Source organism: Sceloporus occidentalis, unplaced genomic scaffold (assembly GCF_023333645.1).
Source record: "Sceloporus occidentalis isolate IW3139 unplaced genomic scaffold, rSceOcc1.0.p SCAF_4, whole genome shotgun sequence".
Taxonomy (NCBI): domain Eukaryota; kingdom Metazoa; phylum Chordata; class Lepidosauria; order Squamata; family Phrynosomatidae; genus Sceloporus; species Sceloporus occidentalis.
In genome coordinates this window covers 55,078,471-55,100,037 of record NW_028316984.1, presented here as the reverse complement: position 1 = coordinate 55,100,037, position 21,567 = coordinate 55,078,471, and the positions used below count along the sequence as shown (strand labels likewise).

At 39.3% G+C, this 21,567-nt stretch overlaps 1 protein-coding gene across 11 annotated transcripts in view; it reads right to left on the bottom strand.

Annotated features, from left to right (window-relative positions):
- Positions 1-18,883, bottom strand: part of QTMAN (queuosine-tRNA mannosyltransferase) — a 278,206-nt gene extending 259,323 nt beyond the window's left edge. For 9 of the 11 annotated variants that reach the window (XM_089520087.1, XM_089520088.1, XM_089520079.1 and 6 more), the window contains exon 1: positions 18,789-18,883. The gene's annotated coding sequence lies outside the window, so the exon portion shown is untranslated. Of the gene's footprint in view, positions 1-4,792; positions 4,879-14,155; positions 14,207-18,788 lie in introns of those variants that run through there. The other 2 variants (XM_089520080.1, XM_089520081.1) reach the window with 2 other exon arrangements.
- Positions 18,884-21,567: the final 2,684 nt, after the last annotated feature.

Below are 21,567 nucleotides of genomic sequence, written 5' to 3'. Positions count from 1 at the left end.
ATGACAACAGCATCCCATAGGGCTCGTCTATCAAGTGCCCATGGCTTGAAAATAAAATTTGTAACTTCCAAAAAGCAAACCTTGATTTTGTCATTTCATTTAAGGGACACCATTTTACTACATCATTGTATTTACTGGGACTTGAACATCCATGGATTTCAGTAGCCACAGGAGGGTCCTGGAACCAAACCCCAGTAGATATCAAGGGCCCACTGTAATTCTGCATTCCACCTCCCTTCCTCCCTTTCTTCATCACTGATGCCACTCTCAGCGACAGAGACAAGCTTCTTTATGGGGGAGTGGGATGGCAGGAAAATGTTCTTTATTCCTAGGTATGATGAACTGTTAGCTATTTTCAAAAGGAACCTGTGTCGATGTACTGTAGACCAATTCCCCAAAGCCTTTTCGCAATCCCTCCAGATGCAAAGATGCATCTCAGCTTCACAGTTAGAAGAATGGAGGAGACTAAGCATCAAACGTTCTGGAGTCAAAGATCAAAGTCTCAACCACAGCTAAAAATAAGAATACTGATACAAGCAACGAAATAAAGGGAATGAATGTTCCCATAGAAAGGATGCAGGGATTCAACCATTTGCTCTTGTGGCCAGCTAAACATGTTGTCAGTGAATCTGGGTGCTAATTACTGAACTTGCACCAGGGGTATATTTCATACATGCCAATTCCCTTAACATAAAGGAAGCAACATAAGACATTATATTGTATTGCTCTAAATGCTCCATTTTGCAGGTGTCCTTTGAGGAACTGCCAAAAAATTAAATAAAGAGACAAACATTAAACTCAAAGAAAAACCACAAATCCAAAGCAATCCTAAAATATCTAGGGGTCCATTCATATCCCACAACATCCAGCAATCGAGTGCCACAAAGCACATGATAATGTGAGGTGGAATACTTGCAGAAAGTATAACCAACACACACACACAAACAAACAAAATTGGGACAATTTTTGCCTGTTTTTTGTTTGTTAGGAAAACCTGTGTATGACAGTTGGCTGAAACTCAGGGGCATAGTTTACAACTATTCTTGTGACAATGTCATTAAATGCCTACCTTACAGGTCTAGTTCTGTACAAATTCTGCTACAAAATCAAAATGTGGCCCTGGTGAACTAAAAATTCAGTTACAAAGTCTGTCTATTAAATGCACATATCATCAGTGCTTCTCCAACATGTGAATTGCTTCTAAATGCTTCTCCAACATATGAATTACTATATGAAATATAGCAACCTGTTTGGACTTCAGTATTCCTTATGAAAAGGATGGATAGACACTACCATGTAGACATAATGTTAGTTTGTGTTAATTTTTATATATCATAACTCTGCCTCACAGATTAGAGATGAGGAAAACTTTTTCCTCCGAAGTAGAAGTTCAGAACACTAGATTATCTATCTTCTGAAAACTGTTCAAACTAAAAACTTCCATATGCAAAACAAAGACAAAAACAATTCCATGTGGTCTGTACCAAATCCAGTTCTATACACTGAATCATATAGTCATATACGTTGGGAAACTGGGAATAATGCAGCCACACATTTTTGTGGCTTATGATTATTTTTAATAATTGCTGTTCTAGTTGTTTTTTCTTCAAGTCATATCCTACTGTTCCTCAGCGGTTTACGGTAGGGTTGTGGGTTACGACCAGGCATTATCGAACGTGATTCGCCACCAATTCCGCCGGGCTGCTTTTCAAAGTCGGAAAGTTCCTGGTTTGGAAAAATGCCTTCTTAACAGGACCTGGGATGCAGCCAGGTTGCAGTCACCTGGCGGAATCAGCAGCAAATTATGTGTAGCAACCCCCAGCCTGACTGTATCCTGCTGGGGAGCAGTCAGGTTTTTTGTCGATGCAATATGGTCCATAGTCTAATGCTCATACCACTACACTACACTGGCTTTCTTTTTAAAAATTATATACTCAGTTTATCCATTGTTATTAGGCTTTCAGAGCAAATTGTTTGTAATACTATTTATTGTTTACAATACTGTTTATAGTTAGATACTCAATGCTGAGTTAATATTCACTGAGAATTGAATCAATGCATATATAATATTGTTTATAATTAGGTACACATTTTACTCACTGTTGTTAGCCTATCTTCCCTCCTACCTCCTTAAACCATTTCCTGGTTTTCATGCACATATGCAAAAGAAAGCAATGGAGTACAAGAGTACTCAAATGCAAGAGTACACTTTCACAACTGGCAGAATGTTATTGTTATAATGTCCTTGTTACACTAGCATATCAGAGAATATTCCCATTCACTCAGATCACTGGTGCATCCATTTTGTTTTTAGAATAAGCTTTCTATACAAAAAAGCAATTAAAAAAGCTATTCCCCTGCCAGCAGTCCATAGGTTTACATTTCATTCTAATACCTCAAAATTTCTACAATTCATAGACTAGTTATTCATAGACTGAACTAATAAGAGTCAAGCTACACAAAATGGCTTCCAAGCAGAGGACATTTTAAACTGCTGTCCATTATGGAGTTATTTCTATGCAGCCACTAGTACATAGGGAAGAATTCTATTTTGTTAGTTTTTTGATTTGGCAACAACCAAAGCAGACAGATAGATACCTTAGGTAGCACTTGAAAGCGGTGTCAATTTGACATGGAATGTGTACACCAGCACTACTACTTCCCACCATGTTCTTCCACATAAATACTTCATTATTCAGCTGAATTTAACTACTTATACACTGAAACCCATGAACCGCAAGTATTAAAATCCTTTTTAGTTACTTCAGAAAAATAGAAATCATGAAGCGGAGGCAGAATTGTGGTGTGTTTAACCTCTAATCTGTCAGAATGAACACTCAGAAGAACAATGGTTTCCTAACCTATGAAGAAATAAATGAAGATTGGCCATACATAAATATAGTTTTTACACCCAAAGAATTTGAAAACGTTTGGTTCTGTACGAAGCAAGCATTTTCATAAATTATGATCTAAACAGAGTCCTAGTCAATTCACCAAAAGATATCAAAATTATCCTCTTATTAGAAGCGATCCTAGAATGCCCCTTGAGGCTAAGGCTATCAGAAAATATTTAGCTTGTTTCCAAGCCAATATTTTTCCTACCCCTTTTATTGTGAAATGGTAACACATTTTCAATAAGTTTTAGCTTGCTAAACACCACATCAAGTAATTTCCCAGAACTCTTGAAAAATCTGACATGTGAAATGATTCTTTAGTCAACTTGTGCATTATTAAGCTGAAAGAAGGTATGTAAGACCATTTGATCATTGAAAGCAGTGGAAAAAACATTGGAAGCTTTAGGACAGATGGACGAACTTCAGGTCATGTAAAACATTACAAAAGCTATATTTGAAGAAAGATGTGAGAGTGCCCTGGGTAAGACTACTCTGCGTTGCTAAGGAACACTGAAGGCGGATGAAATAACTTGTCTCAGTTAAACAGAGCCAACTCCAGCCATTTCTTGTTTATTTGTGCAATGTTTTCTTGTACTGATTATTCATTTTAACAAGTATACAAGTATAATCCCTCATTAAACCATTTAGACAGAGAGAGAAAAAATGAACACCATGCAAGTCCTTAAAAATAGCTAAGTTACAGAAGAAGAAAAAACACTCTTCTGGGAAAAAGAAAAGCTGAACTGACATTTTGTTTTAAACACAAAAGGGTTTACAATGGATTAGAAGGCCGGATTCTGCTAAAACTAAAATATTGCAAAGACATGTAACTTTAGACCCTAAAGTTTAGGAGTTACAATCTCAGCTGCTTGCTTGAACAGAAAACCTAATGAAGGAGGAGAAGAAGGAGAAGGTGAACAAGGATGAAAAAGAGAAGAAAATATTTTAATGCCACAGTCCAAATACTAATGCACACATTCTCTTATTCTTTACATGGGGATTATTATGCAACGTAAAACTGTAGCATAGGAAGTGGCTGTCAGATGCTTGAAATGGGGCATGCTTTCAAAAGGTTTTTATGATTTAAGATTCATAACTAGAGGGTGGGTTTGTTTTTTTGGAGGGGTTTGGAATTAACCAGAAGGCTCCCTTTGCCACAGGTATCTCAAACAGCAATTTGCCTTCATCAGAAACAAACCTAACAGTATCAAATTCTCCCTTAGTATCTTCTATTTATCCTATGTGTAATTGACTATTCACATAGCCAAAATGGTGAGAAAAACAAATAACATAAAGTCCCTTTTCTTTCTTTAGGAACATCTTCAATTTTTGTTTATTTTTGCTCATCACAAACCTAACAGTTAAAAAGAAAAAAAAAATACCAATTGCTAGACCTTTCCTAGCAAATCCCCCAAAGGGGGATTATAACTAGATTTTGATAAAACAGCTGCCCATTTCATCACCCTTGCTGCAAATCATCAGCAAGAAACTGACATCCATGGCACAAAAGTCATTGGAAATTCAGCTGATATAAATGCGGGGGGAGTAATACTGACCAACTTAGGCTACTAAAAAGAATTTGGCTCTAACATAATGTACTATTACTTATGAATTCAACATTTAACTATATTCGGGAGTTAAAATTCAAGCAAAAAAATTAAAAATACATACTCAGGCAGTTCCTATGCCTATTTACTACGAAACTAACAACACACAAGAATAGGGTTTACTCTTAAGAAAATGTGCATAGGAATGCTGCCAAAACCGCTTTTAAAAATCTCTTAGGGCATGTATGTATCCTTCAGTGGAAGTTCTGTACTGTATGCTTGTTCCAAGAAAAACACTGCATAATATCTCCATGGAATTAAATATACTCAGCACACTGATGTCAGATTTACCTTAACTTCCAATCGTCCTGTTTGGTCAGAATAGTGCCAGTTTTCAGGGTCCTGGCCAAAGGAAGCTTCCACCCTACAACTCTTCACTTAAAAGAAAGAAAGAAAGAAAAAGAACAATCATACTTTATTAGACTATAATGATCTAGTTTATCCAGTGCTTAAATTCCAGGGAGTCTTACAAAGAAGCTACCTAATGATTTTCTATATATACTTCATATAACGATAACAGTAAAACCATAATAGTTGGCTAGAAAAACTAGACAGTTTCACTTATTGTTGTTGACATTGACTCAAAATCGGGGGGAGGGGGGCAGGACTTCTACCAAGCTTCAAATTAAAGGTTTTTACTATTGGTTAGTTTGTTCTGCTTCTTCCATACTATTAAAACAGAGGAGAGAATATGAGTGAGGAGGAAAAGGAGGAAAAGAACCTGACTGGTTCCCTGCTAAAGGAAACTAAAAATGTGGTGGCATTTCCAGAAAAAATCGGCAGGACTGGACAAAGGAAGGTTTGAGCAAGGAAAGAGCTAGTTTCTATCTTCTACCAACTCTACCTAACAGGTAGCCTCCAGCTGTCATTTTCCTAGCTGGATTGGGGCTACAGTAACTTCACACTGTGTCCCCGATCTGGCCTTTCGATGGCACAAAAAGGAGCCACAAAAGGTGGGTCCTTTTTGTGCCCTTAAAAGGGCACCATAGCCACGGTGGCACAGCTATATGGCAGTGCCAGAAATGTGCCATGATGCCGCACGCCATGTGGAGTGGCATCAGGGTGCCCTGGGGAAACGGAGTTGGGTGTGCATCATGATGATGCTACGCCCTGACTCTGCCCCCATGCCGGCCTTTCAGGCCAGTCTGTAAAGGGCCTCGCCTGTGGTTTAATTTACTGAGAAAGTTTCCCAGTGAAACAGTGATCAGTTTTAAAAATGTTAGTTCCAAAAGGCAAAAAGGCAACTTTATTTGGGAGGGTCAGGCTGTAAGAATAAAGGATACCATCTGAAGAACCTAGGCTAAACATGTGCTTAACATCAATCCATTTCATATCAAGCATATAACGAGTACTGGATATACTCATCTATAAGTCGAAAAATGTAAGCCCAAAAATGGGCTCCAAAATCCTGGGTAGACATATATATGGGTCAATACAGTAATGCTTCTATGTGAGCCTTGGGAAAGCTGTGGAGAAGGGAGGGAGGAGAGAAATCAGAGGTCTGTGCCCCCCTTTTTTCAAGCCAGCAGCCTTGGGGAAAGTTGTGGGGAAAGGATGGAAATGAGAGGTCTATGTCTCCATTTTTTGCAAGCCATCAGCCTTGGGGAAACTGTGGGGGAAAAGAGGGAAATTGGAGGTCTGTGTCCCCCTGGGCCTTTTTGCAAGCCAGCAGCCTTGGGGAAAGTTGTGGGGAAAGGAGGAGAAACAGAGGTCTGTGTCCCCCTTTTTGCAAGCCAGCAGCTTTGGGGAAGTTTGTGGGGAAGGGAGGGAAATTAGAGATTTGTGTCCACATTTTGCATGCCCAGTCTGTGACCCTTGGAAGAGGTCCAGAGAGGGTGAAGGAGGAGCAAAATGGTGTTTTCCCCCCTCCATTTAGAACCTTTATTACATGCTGCTAAGTCTGACCCTCGACTTATCCATGAGTCATATCAAAATCCATGATTTTGCTCCCAAAACCTGCCCTTGACTTATGCATGAATATATACTGTACTTGCATTTATTTATTCTAGTTCTCATTTCTATGTGTGGTTGTGAAATCTGGACAGTGGGGAAAGTTGATAAGAAGAAAATCAACTATTTCAAAATGTGCTGGAAAAGAATTGTACAGATACAGTGGATTGATAAAGATAAATAAACGGGTCCTAAAGCAAATCAAGTCTGGACTCTTCCTAGTGCCAAGATTACCAAACCGAGACTGTTATACTTTGGCCATACAGTATCATGAAAAGTAACGATTCACTAAAAAAACAACAATGCCTGGTAAGGTAGAAGGAAGTAGGAAAAGAGGAAGACCACATTATAGGTGGATAGACTTAATAGCCCTGAGTCTGCAAGACCTGAATGCGGCTGTTGATGACAGGGTGACTTCAAGGTTTCTCATTCATGGGGTTGCCATAAGTCGAAGTTGAATTGATGGCAATTATCAAAAAGAGAACATACAAACACACACACACATAAAAGGCTTAAAGCAGAACACACTTACCCATAGAACTCTAGAAAGTGCAGTAACAATTAGAGGAAGTGAGGGAACGCTAGTGAACCAAATGTATCCATTATCCAGACTATCATATGTATAGCTCTTTAGAGGAAACAGTTTACAAATTCAGAAGAATAATACTTATAAGTTGTGGGCAGTTTAGCTTTCATCCTACAAAACAGAGTCACATTTTGTTGCAGACTGACACAAAGCTAAACCTACAAGGTAGGCACTTTACAAAATCATACTTCAGTAGTTTTAAACAGTATTCCCAGCTTTTAGCCATCTGCCATTCACAGATGTGTGTTTTTTAAATAAAATGCAATTCAGATACTTTTTGTCCCACACATTGCAATATAAAAGGGAGGGGAAATAATCATGCCATTTTATCTTGGAAACATGATGCAGAAAATCTGGTGTGAGTGCTCAAATGAGAAACAGTCCATCTTCTGATAGGGAGGAGGGCAGCAAGTGCATGCTCACCAGATCCTATCCAGGAAAGACCAAGTGGAGATGCTGGGATGGAACAATTCAGAGCAGGCACTCAAAAATAGTCTGCTACAGAGCAGCCAGAAACATCATTTGGCAATGCTTAGAACCAAAGAAGGATGCAAACCAAACTGTGAACTGTTTTTCAAGTAAAACATTAATTATCACATAACCTGTCACACAAATAGAGAGGCATGTTGTGTATTTAGGAATGGAGCAAGAGGAACCCCACCAAAGGCAAATAGGTGCAACCCCTTCACATCAGTCACAAAGTTAATGGCACACATTGGCCTACTATTCCTGGTAGAGTTGTTTCATGGAAAATATGGAAGCCTTGGAGGAAATGTGGCATCACTCAATGTCACACTCATGGTATGAGGACCTGCAACATGCAGGTGACATGCTCTGTTTGTTCACAATGTGGCTGGTAACAAAAAATAGCCCTTAACTTTGTAATATGTCCCAAAACAGGAGTATTTGGTTATTGGGTGTAAAGGGATAGCCCTCGCTATATGTACCATCTGGCCTGCTCACTACTTCCTGGCTTAAGGAGCAGATGAGAGCCAGTTGCTTAGCTCAGTTACAGGCCCTGAAGGGAGCATGCCAGGGGAAGGAGTCAATAAAGGACAGGAGGCCAGCTCTGAGAGGGACAATCTCGAAGGCATAATTGCATTGAGTCACTGGGTGCAGACTTCTACTCTTGATCTGAGTCAAGAGCAGGTGACCCAAGGCATTTTGAGTCCCAGTCCTGGGAAAAGAGTGGTATATAATTAAATAAATAAATAAATAAATAAAAATAAAATTTTTATTCCTGATATAACTGGAATTCTTGGGCAGTTAAAATATATCCTAGAAGTCACATAAGTCTTTTTTAAAATAAAAAAAAATTCATGTAGATGAGGGCTAAAAATGTTGCCTCTGAAAACTGCAGTTTAGTTTGGATGCAACAAAAAACCATGGTTTGCCACTAAATTGGAAGTGGGGTGGGGGAATAGATTACAGAAGGGAAAAGGGGCATGGGTGCAACTAATCAAAAAATGCCGTGTGTGTGTGTGTGAGCATAATCCAAACTAGATAGCACTTAGTATCTCATATATGATGTATATGTTTCCCTTTACTCTTTTGTAACTATTCTCTCTTCTTCTTCTAAAAATTGTCCTTCCACATTTCTCTTAGATGTTTATCACACTATACTCTTAAAGTGCTACTATTCCACTTTGACTGCTCTAGCTGCCTCCTGTTGCATTCTGGGATTGGCAGTTTTAAGGAGGGGTATTTAGAATTCTCAGGCAGATCTACCTGAGAATTCTAAATACCCCTCCTTAAAACTGCAAATCCCAGAATGCAACAGGAGGCAGCTAGAGGAGTCAAAGTGGAATAGTAGCACTTTAAGAGTATAGTGTGATAAACATCTTAATTGGAGAAAAATAAAGATACCACCACCATGCTTCACAATTGGCCAGGTTGGATAAGCTTGATGAGAACTAGAGTACAGCATAATCTGGTCATATCCTCCCTGCTACTAGCACATTGCAACTACAATTGTGTGTTTGTATGTAGGTCTTTGAAGATCTTTCCCCAAAGTCTATATGTGATGATTCTGGAATTCTTTCCAGGCCTATAAATAGTTTCACAGACTGAATGCAATGTCAGTAAAACTGTGATATTTAGAAAGGCATGCTTATCCTAAGCATATCTTTACTAATACAATAGTGGTATACAGACACAATGGCATTTTTCTCTCCTAAATACTATGCTATCTTTATCTTATTAATAATAATATAAATATTTAAGGACTGATTACTTGGGAATGAAGGAAACATGGAAGTTAGTCGGCAATGTCTCACAATCTCCAAACAACTGATTGTATTTCTTATACATCCTACACAATTTCATTAAAGTGTGTCCAGTCCAGTTATGAGAACACCAAACGTTCAAATTCAGTTCCTTAATTTGAAGGGTTTTTTTCCGGCTAAAACATCTAACACAACCATCTGTTTTATAAGAAGTCAGTAGATTAAATTAAAAAGAAAGCTAATAGTTTTATGCAGAAGTGAGACTAATTTTTAAAGCATTGCCAGAAAGAGTGATCAGGGCCATGTGACCCTACAACGATAAATCACATCCAAAAACAAAAGGATTTTATGACAACAGAAGCATTTTTTTCCTTTAAGGGGGAGGAGGGAGGTTAAGTGTAAGATCAAGACAGGAAATTGTTCTTGTTAAGCTGAAAGATCATGTAATTGTTTATTTGGGAAAACTCTGATTTACCTTAAACTATGTGCAAGGTTGGAATGAGAAGGTCATTGCGTATTAAATTGCAGTCCAGTAGACAACCAAGGTCAAAGACAACTTTTCTGAAAGTTTATATTAGAAAGACCTTGAGCTTTTATATTCACAAAATATGGCTGAGATTTTCCCTGAGGGCACCTAACTCCACAACATATAAACCATGTAAAACAAACCATGCAAGCTAGAAAGAGTGTTGAAGGATATTAATTTAGATATTTTTACATGTTCCTGGGGCAAAATCAAGGCTGCTTTAAATTTTCCTATAAAGGCCCTGGTGTGGTCCAATTTGTCTTGGACCCAAGAACTTGTCTTGAACCTTGAGAACTATATTGATAAGACAAGTACAGATTCTCATTGGGTGGCTTGAAGCAAATCTCTATATTTCAAAGTCAGCCTTCCAAAGGAGGCAGCACAGGGACACAATGATCTTGCTTACACAACTGTTGAGAAGATTATAAAGAATGAGGTTATACAAGCTTTATACACCTATGAGCAATTTAGTGCTCTCAAATTACATACATTTATTAACATGAAGCCTGAAATAATAAAGAATTCCACACTGAGGGATCTTTAGCTCAGGTTTTCCAAGTTATAACATCCATGTTATGCATATTTAATCTATATTTTCAGGACAGCAGTCCTGAAGAGATGCAAAATGTGAATCAATCTGTTGGATTCTGACAAGTTTATTTTCATTTTCACATCTCATCTTTAGCAATATGGTTAAGGTGTACTTTTAAGACATTTACTTGAAACATATCAACATAGGCAACACTGTAAGTTCTATACTTATTGCTGAAAGACTACATGATATTTCACAACAAAATTTACAGAATCTTAATATGGTTCCGGGAGGCCTCATATTAAGAACCAAACAACAAAAAAAGAAGAAGCATCTTTTCATATGCTCCCCTAACTCTACACCCTATTATTTATATTTTTATTTTTAAGTAAGCTATTGGCAAGATCACAGTACCCTGACAATCCTAAATTCAGATCTAAACTAGATTTTGAGCAATTCACAGTAAAAAAAAATCCATGGAAGGATTAGCAGATGGGTGGGAATTTAAACCATACTTGCTAACTTTCCCTTGCAAATATCCCCTGAAACTGGTCCCCTACCCTCAGAGAGTTTTGCACCCGGTTGCGAATTCCGCCTGTGAAAGACACTCCTCTGAAATTCTGAGAACACCATACTTCCTTTGCAACACCTGTTTTAAGTGTTATTCTTCCATTCTGTGTATCATATTAAAATTAGTTATAGGAACCCATTGCGTAGCCAGTTCTATCTGCCCCCATGCTTCTATTACGTATTTGTTTCCTCAGGATTATTAGTTCTAATCAGTACCATGACGTTACCTTCAGGTATACAGGTAATATTTGTTTTTACATACATTTGTAAACACATTAGGTTTCATTAGCTAAAAAGAATGCATAAATATAAAATTCTTTGTGAGCCAGGTTTCCAAGATAAATCAAAAATCTTCACCTTGACTCAGACCTAGATTTTCACTGTTCCCATCTGCCTCATCTATATACAGCTGCTATAACCTCCCAGGAGCCCTTATAAGAGGGCAAGTAACACTTCCAGGCAAATAAATCCTTCAGTAATATCCTAATACAAGGAATCTTCAATGCAGCTAGCACATCTAATATTTTCTTTTGGGCCATGCTCACATAGCTTTCCAGAAGCGGTTGGCAACAGTGTGCAAATATAACAGCTACATTATTGGTGGTCAGCTCTTTGACTGGGGGTGGTTGAATGTTGAACTGAATGTGTCTCAAATCTGTCATATTTGTTTACTTTTTTTGTTAGCAAAGTACTAAGACCTGAAGTCTATGATATTTTAAGTCCTTTCTCAGCAGCTGATGCAGAAAAAGAGGGAAGGTTTTTTTAAGGGTATGACCTTAGACACAGAAACCAAAAGAAAATGCCTGGCTCAAATGTCCTCTAGAGAGAAATCAGCTCAGAAACAGCATACAATATATCTTGACATTGTGCTGTTAGTACAAGGCATGAGTAGTCAACACGTCAACTTAAGCATAGTATTTCACAGCAGCCCCCATGCCTAGATGTGAACTGTGAATTGTGAAAATAGCTTGTTGCTCTTCTGTATGGAAACCATGCCCTACAAGGGACGACTTAGGGAGCTGGGTATGTTTAGCCGGGAGAAGAGGTTAAGAAGTGATATGATAGCCTTGTTTAAATATTTGAAGGGGTGTCACATTGAGGAGGGAGCAAGCTTGTTTTCTGCTGCTCCAGAGACTAGGACCTGGAGCAATGGATGCAAGCTCCAGGAAAAGAGATTCCACCTCAACATTAGGAGGAACTTCCTGACAGTAAGGGTTGTTCAGCAGTGGAATACACTCCCTCAGAATGTGGTGGAGTGTCCTTCCTTAGAGGTCTTCAAACAGAAGCTGGATGGCTATCTGTCAGGAATGCTTTGACTGTGAGTTCATGCATGGGAGGGGGTTGGACTAGATAGCCCTTGGGGGTCTCTTCCTGCCTGCCTGAGATATTTTCCTGCCTGGTACATCTTGTCTGCTCTGGCACAAGTTTTAATGAACAAGTTTTTGCTTACTATTTTTGCTTCCAAGTTTTTGCTTACTATTATTTAAAGTTAGTCCAGTTCTCTAAGGTAACAAGGCAAGATCTGTACAAAGGGTCAGACCAGAGCAACAAGGCATTCTCAACCTTTCAATCTGAAGCTAGCTCTGAAAAACGAAGAAGCATAAACCCAACAAAGGGCTATAAATATTTAGATCCAAAAGGATCTCACAATAAGAGCTGAACCATATGCTCAAAAGTAGACAAGATGAGGTACAAGGACAACACGTGCTGCCAAAGGCACGAGAGAAAATAAAACTATTATTATTATAATCATCTCCTTAACATTGACAATTTAAAGATTTTTTAAATATATATATATTTATTAAGTTAATAAATAATAATAACAATCTATAATTGGCTTACAGTTTGTAAACCACTTAGAAAGTACTGAGTTCACTATGAAGAGGTACAGAAATGTAAATGTTATTGCTATTGAAAACTAGATTTTTAACTAATGTCCCTGCAGCACTGTTGCATCAAAATTCTAAGACATCACTATCAAGTTTAGATTTGAAATTCTAATATTAAACATGCCCTGAAAATATGGGCAGTAAATAGACACACACCCCAAATCTGTACAAGAATCCTGATCAACACTAGTGTTGTTGAGGTTAAAAAGCAGACCAGCAGAAATTTAAGAGTTTTCTAAATCACAAATTGAGATGAGGCACAAACCTCAGATCAACTTTCACATCTGAATTTTGTCTCATTATGCTTTTCAAAACTAGCTAAGATTAGAAAGTCATGTGAAAATATACTTTTCTCCATCACACAGTATTTTATCAAGCCTAAGCTTCTAAGGAAAGAAATGTACATTAAAAGTAAGAAGGAAGAATTGAGTAGAATTCATTCCACTTCACGTCTTGAAAGCCCTAATTAAAATTCAATATTGCACTTTACATATGGGTTCTTATGTGAAACTCCTGTCATGGCTAAGACTTAAGGTTAACCAGGTTAATAGAGTCCAATAAAACAGCTCTATTGAATTATACCAAGCCACTGTAATACACCAGACTGTAATCTGCTTCTCCTTTATTCCTGACCACTACACTAAGATTTAAGCCAACAATGTGTGGTTAGCATCCAAGAACTATTTATGTGTAGGATAGAAACTTCCAAACGCCACCCCTCTTCCCCTGAAGAAAGTGCATATATTTACACCTCAAATATTTCCCTCCAGTCTGCTATTCCCATTGTCACAGTGTTATGTGTTAACAGATCTGCACACACTTGCCAAGTATCACTCAGTTGAAACAGAGACACTCCCCTCAATATGGATTCATTTTAAGAGGGTTTTTTTCCCATTTAGCACCAGCTTCCTATCCATGAAGGACTTTATGAACCTCCTCAAACCCAAGAACCTCATTTTTGTTTATTTTAAGCCATGCCCGTCTGTGTTATAAAATCGTTTCACTACACACTTACATAGCTACATATATAAAAGGTCACCAAGTGTGCTGTTTTAGGACATTTATTTAATGTCTTAATGTTGTCTGCATAATAATTGTACTGTACATTTTAAGCAGAGAGCCAGCGTGACATGGTGATTTTAACACTAGACTACTGGCTCTGGAGACCAGGGTTTGAATCCTCGCTCAGCCATGGAAACACACTGGGTGATCTTGGGCAAGTCACGCTCTCTCAGCCTCAGAAGAAGGCAATGGCAAATCCCCTCTGAACAAATTTTGCTGAGAAAAGCCAATGATAGGGTTTTCTTATGGTCACCATAAGTCAGAAACTATTTCAAAGCACAAAACAAAACACATTAAGCATGTTTAGAGCCTACCTGTTCTAGCATCTAACATTTCTTAGTATTCACAGTAAACTCTTCTTCCATCAACTTTCTCTTCTTACCCCTCAAATGAATAAATTGAACACAGGATTGCTCTCTGAATTATTTCAGACATTCAAATTACAATATATACTCAACTATAAGTCAACCCTATGCATAAGTCGAGGGCAGGCTTTGGAGCCAAAGGTGGGTTACAGACCGCCGAAAAGCAGCGGCCTGCACCCGCCCCTTTCCCCGCCAGATCGGGGCCTCAGTGACCAGAGTGGCAGCCACTGAGGCCCCGATCCACCGCTTTCCAGGCTGCGGGGAAGCGGCAAAAGGCTCCTTCCCCACAGCCTGGAAAGGGGTGTCCTTGGGGCTTCAAGCCCCAAGGACACCCTGTGGCGGCGGGGAGGAGGAGAAAGGGGCCAAGTGGGCCATCTAAGGGGCCATCTAAAGGCTGCGCCCAGCGACGCAAGACCAGGAAGGAGCTTCGTTTCATATTAAGTGCCCTCACGCGGCGCGATGGCGGCACGTTCGTGACGCCATCATGGCGGCCCCCATGTAGATGGGGCACCGCCATCTTGTACGTCCTCAGGACGTATTAGGCTTGGGGGCGTCAAGAAGTAACATTCATACAATCAGATCAGAAGAGGAGTATTTAAGAGCTCTTATAAAAGAACAGGTGCATAGGCTAGCCAGAAGAGATCCGTCTTTAGTCCGTTCTTGAAGGCATCTAATGGCACAGTAAAATGGTGCCTCTTATATAAAAGGGCAAAATCAAGGTTTGCCTATGGGAATTTGTATATTTTTAACTATTTTCAAGTCGCGGATGCTTGAATCCATGCATAAAAATATTGTGGATAAGAAGGGCTGACTGTATGTCAACTTGGGTCCAATCCACAGTGCAGAAATAATCCAGTTTGATACCGCTTCAACTGCCCTGGCTCAGCACTAGGGAATCCTGGGAATTGTAGTTCATTGTGGCAGCAGAGCTCTCTGACATAGAGGGCTAAACGTCTCATAAAACTACAGTTCTCAGAATCCCCTAGCATTGAGCCAGGACAGTAAAAACAGTGCCAGACTGGATTATTTCTGCAGTGTGGCTTGGACCTCAGGAAAAAATCCCACTAAATCCCACCAGGAACCTTGTTGGTGCAGTAGTTAAATGTCAGTACTGCAGCCCCAATGTTGTGAGTTCAATCCTAGAGGAGGACTCCAAGGTCGATTCACCCTTCCTTTCGCAGCTCGGTAAATTGAGTACCCAGCTAGTTGAGGGCAAGCTTAGCAAGTGTTAAATTCACTATAAAGCGGTATAGAAATGTAAATGCTATGCTAAATCCAACTGAACTTTCTTCTAAGTAAAGCTGTATAAAGATTGCAGCATAAGACAAAATAATTACCTTCACACAGAGAAAGAAATAAAAGAACCGAGTCTACAGAATTTGTTTCCCAAAATTTCTTCTTTTCCACCCAGAGCAATCAAAATCTACAGAAAACATGTACTCAAATCCTGTCTATGACCTATCTTGGACAATATTGAGACTTCCTTCTTTTTACTGAGAAAAGACCATCAGCACCAGCACTACAGATATATTAATAATAATAATAATAATAATAATAATAATAATACATTTATATTTCCCACCTCTCCCTACGGATCGAGGCAGGATTCCAACCGGATAAAATACGGACAAGCCATACAATGTAAGTCTTAACAACATTAATAATTCCCACAAAATTAACCCTCGTGATATAAAAGGCAAACCTAAAATTCTTATCTTTACATAGTCAATGACTGGAGTATAGAGGTGGATAAGACTATTCACACAAGAGTCAGATGGGAAGGCCCACTGGAAGAGATCCATCTTGACAGGTAGTGGTAGTGCGACAGATCTCTTCCGGTAGGTCATTCCATAATTTTGGAGTGGTCGAAACAAAGGTACTCTGGGAAGTGGACACCAATCTGGTCTTATGTGGTTGTAGTAAGTGCTTCCCAGAAGTTCTGAGAGTGCGGGGTGGACTGTATAGGGAGAGGCATTATATTGTGCTAGTTCTGATTCCTGTTTATTTGATACAGCTTTAGAGGATTCATCCATCAGTTCCAATCTCACTCTTCACATACTTCTGTCTATACACTATATGTGTATATGTACTGTTGTCATTGTTGTGTGTCTTCGAGTCCTTTCCAACTTATGGTGGACCCTAAGGCAAACCTATCATGGGGATTTCTTGGCAAGATGTTGGGGATTTTTGCCCTTGCCTTCCTCTGAGGCAAGCTTTTACATATACATGCCATAAAGTCTAAAGGGGGTATGGAAAATTATTCTACTTTTAAACGTTAATTAGCAGAAAGGTAAATTATATTGATTTCCTCCCCACTCCCATATTTTTGTATAATGGCTATTTGCTAAAACACAATATACTGGTAGGTATTGGTATTGCCTAAGGTCACCCAGGGGTTTCCATGCCTGAGAAGGGATTTGAACCCTGGTCTCCAGTGTTCAAACCCTTACACCACACTATCTGGCGGTGTGAGCTGGCATTTAAATTCTCAGTCAGACCCTTTCTGTAAGACTTTAGATGCCAGATCCCATACACACACACACACACACACATGTTGTTGTATGCCTTCAAGCCATTTCCAACTTATGGGAACCCTAACATGAACCAATCATGAGGTTTTCTTGGCAAGTTCCTTCAGATGCCACTGCCATCTTCTGAGGTTGAGAGGATGTGACTTGCCCAGGGTCACCCAGTGGGTTTCAGTGCCCAATCCATGGTTCGAACCGTTCTCCAGTCACAGTCCAATGCTCAAACCACGCTAGCTCTCCCACATACAGATAGATGGATAGAAAGAGATATGGATATGGATGTGGGGGCTGGCATTTATATTCTCAAAGACAGACTCTCTGCATATTCTCAGTGGTCCTTTCTCTACAGCATCTGGGCTTAACTCTGGCTCTCAGAATAAATTTTGGGGCTCACAATCAGGGTGACCAGATGCCCCCCTTTTCCAGCATTCCAGTCCTGCATTTCAACCTTCTGTCTTAAAGGAATTCCAAAATGCCCTCCATTTTGAGCATGAGAAAGAGTCCTATTGAGTAGTACCAAGTCTGTTGTTCCCCTTTAAGAAATACATTTACTTGGCAGCCTGTCCTTGCTGTAAATAGGATAGGATGGAAAAGACAGGATAATAAAACATAATAAAATAAAAATAATAAAAGGATAATAAAATACAGTAGATGTTAGATTGTAGAGACAGAGTGGCATAGTGGTTTGAGTGTTCGACTGCAACTCTGGAGACCAGGGTTCAATTTCCTGCTTGGCCATGGGAACCCATGGTGATCCTGGGCAAGTCACACTCTCTCAGCCTCAGGGAAAGGCAATGGCAAACCTCCTCTGAACAAATCTTGCCAAGAAAACCCCATGATAGCTTTGCCTTGGGGGTCACTGTAAGTTGGAAGCGACTTGAAGCCCCACCACACATGCACAAGATAACTGTAAATAAGCCATAAGGAATGAATTTATATTTCTACGAGTGTTAATAACTTTTATTTGTTCATGTCCTACATTTTTCTTGAACATACTATGTTTTGAGGTGCCTTTGAGTATATGACATTTGGTCACCCTGGATCAGCCTTATACCCTTTGAGTATATGACATTTGGTCAATCTGGATCACAATGGAGGATGATCCCTTGGTCGACCAGTCCTTGGCAAGGGGAGACACACTTGCAGCCAAAGAGTCTTATATTGTGCCATGTGCATGGTGAGCGTTGCACTGTGACTCTGAAGACCAAGGTTCGCTTCCCTGTTCATTCATGGAAACCCACTGGGTGACCTTGGGCAAGTCACACTCTCTCATCTTCAAAGTATGGCCATGGCAAACCCCCTCTGAAGAAACTTGACAAAAAAAACCCATGATAGGGTCACTTTAGGGTTACCCTAAGTAGGGAACAACTTGGAGGCACACAACAACAACAACAAACAGTCAGGAATGTGGTTCCTTTTTAGATTGCTTGGACTACAACACTTTTATCATTGTTAACCATTGCACTGCTTATTATGGAATAATAACAATAATCACTGCTGGAAGGGGGACATATATGGATAATGGTTTTGTTGTTGTTGTTGTTGTTTGTTGTTGTTAATACACAAACCAGTGAGCCAGTGTGGACTAGGGACTCTGGAGTCCAGGGTTTGGTTGCCAGCTCGGCCATGGAAACCCACTGGGGAGGGGGGTGACCTTGGGCAAGTCACACTCTCTCAGCCTCAGAAGAAGGCAAATGGCAGGCCCCCTTCTGCAGAACCCAGGAGGGCCTCCATGAGTGGGCAGCCGCCCTCTCTGCTCTCCAGGGCTGGCAGGGAAATGAAAGGCTGGTATGAAAGAGGTAAAGCCGTGCTCAGAATGGAGGGCCTTTGGGACATCGTTCCTCCTGGAGAGAAAGGAGGAGGAAACGGTGGTGTGGAGGCCCTAGAAGAGGAGGAGGAGGAGGAGGAGGAGAGAGAGAGAGAGAGAGCAAGGCCCCTCAGTAGACTAGGCCTCCAACAGCCTCCTCCTCCTCCTCCTCCCCGCCCTGCGCGCCCTGCGTCCCTCCCTCCCAGCAGCCCAGCTCTTCACCCCACCCAGAGGTGGGCAAGCTCACCTCCTCCTCCTGGCTGATGATGATGGGTCTCTTCCTGGAGGCCGGCGGAGGCAGAGGCGGCAGCAGCAGCAGCAGCAGCAGCAGCCCCCTCTCAGCGCCGGACCCCCGGCTCCTCCTCCTCTTCCTCCTCCTCCTCCTCCTCCATGGCTCTCCGCCCCTGAGCCCCAAGGGAGGAAGGAGGAGGAAGCCATGCGCTAGCCTCAGTGCACCTACTGTGCTTAAGCATTCCTTTACCATTATTGCATCTCTTCATTTCCTTTGCATACCGCCTTTCCCCCCCAGAAGGGACCCAAGGCGGATCACTGATCAAAATGTCAAAAATTATCATCATTATTATTATTATTACTACTGCTACGACGACTATAATAGTAATAAATATAATAGTGATAAAAACGGTTTATCAGTAAAAATTATAATAGTATTATTACTATTATTTTAACGTTTAAAAATATTATTATATTATTATTAGAATAGTATTGCTATTACTTTAACGTTTAAAATTAGTATTATAAATATAATAGTATTACCAGTATTTTTAACATTTAAAATTATTATCACTAGAATAGTATTATTGCTATTATTTTTAACGTTTAAAATTAGTATTACTAGAATAGTATTATTACTATTGTTTTAATGTTTAAAATTAGTATTACTAGAATAGTATTATTACTATTATTTTTAACATTTAAAATTATTATTACTATAATAGTATTATTACTATTATTTTAACGTTTAAATGAGTATTACTATAATAGTATTATTATAGTATTTTTAACATTTAAAACTATTATTATTATTATTACTACAATAGGGTTATTGCTATTATTGTTAACATTTTTATCTGTGAGCCACCTTGGGTCCCTTTATTTATTGTATTTATTCATTTGTATGCCACCTTTCTCCCAGAAGGGACCCAAGGCAACTCTCAGATAAAAGCATTGAAAATAATAATAACTATATTATTATTATAATAGGATTATTACTATTATTATTAACAGTCTTATCTGTGAGCCACCTTGGGTCCCTTTCTTTATTTCATTTATTTAATTCATTTGTATGCTGCCTTTCTCCCAGAATGAACCCAAGACAGCTCACAGATAAAAACATTGAAAATAATAGTAATTATTATTATATTATTACTAGAATAGGACTATTACTATTATTTTAACGTTTTTATCTGTGAGCCGCCTTGGCGGCTTTTATTTATTTCATTTGTATGCTGCCTTTCTCCCAGAAGGAACCCAAGGCAACTCACAGATAAAAATGTTAAAAATAATAGTAATAATACATTATAGTAAGGAATAATACTAATATGGTATTAAACATTTAAAATATCAGAAATAGTAATTATTCATAATAGTACATATTATAATACTATTATTACTATTATTGTTAACATTTTTATCTGTGAGCTGCTTTGGATCCCTTTATTTATTTCATTTATTTATTTCAGTCAGCTCACAGATAAAAAAACATTAAAAATAACAGTAATTATTAGTAGTAGTATTTGTACAGTGGTACCCCGGGTTACGAAATTAATTCGTTCCGCCGCCGCTTTCGTAACCCGGAAACTTTCGCTAGCCGAAAAGCCCATAGGCGCTAATAGCGAAAGCCGCGATTCCGTGTGAAATCGCGCCGAAAAGCACCAAATTTTTCTTCGTAACCCGAAATAACCTTCGTAACCCGGAACTGTTTTTTTCAATGGATTTTTTTCGTAACCCGGAAATTTCGTAAGGCGGCGCATTCGTATCCCGGGGTACCACTGTATTAGTATATATTATACTAGCATTATTAGTATTATTACTGCAGTATATACTATAATAGTATTATTACTATTATTTTTATTATTAACATTTTTAATCTGTGAGCCACCTTGGGTCCCTTTTGGGAGAAGGGTGGCATACAAATTAAATAAATAAATAAAATAGATGCACCTTGATAATAATAATTATTAATATTAATACAATAAAAAATTAAACAATAAAATTACCTAAAAATAGTATAAAATTACATTAAAATACAGAAAAGCTAAAAGTATGACTGAAATGCTTTAGTGTAGAAATGATCCCAGTGGTGGTGGTGCTGGAGCAGGACTCAGAAGTATGAGTTTACATTCATATTATTGTTTTTAGCTCTTATTTGGTTTGCTGTTGTTGTTGTGTGCTTTCGTGTCATTCCTGACTTATGGCGAATCTCTCATAGGGGTATTTTTGGCAGGTTTCTTCAGAGGAGGTTGGCCATTGCCTTCCCCTGAGGCTGAGAGAGTGTGAATTGCCCAGGGTCACCCCAGTGGGTTTTCTTGGCTGAGCAGGGACTCCAACCCTGGTCTCCAGAGCCCTAATTTAATGCTCAAACCATTGCACCATACTGGCTCTCACAGGGGGCATCTACACTGTAGAAGTAATGCAGGTGTTGGTGTTGGTGTTAAAATGATTCTCTTCAGCAAATGATAAGTGGTTATATCTTGATGAGCCCTTGTTTTCTTCATCTTTTGGGGTTGTCTCATCCCTACTGCTTCTGTGGGTCCTGAAAGCAAGGATGAAGGAATCATGCATTAACCTGGGCTGGCTGGACTATGTCTAACCGTGATTCCCAAACTTTGGTCCTCTAGGTTTTTTGAACTTTAGCTGCCAGAAGCCGCAGATATCTTGGTCAATGGTCTGGGATTCTGGGAGGTGAAATACAAAATACCTCCCATTGCCATCTTCTGAAGCTGAGAGAGTGTGACTTGCCCAAGAACACCACAGTGGGTTTCCATGGCTGAGCCAAGATGCAAACC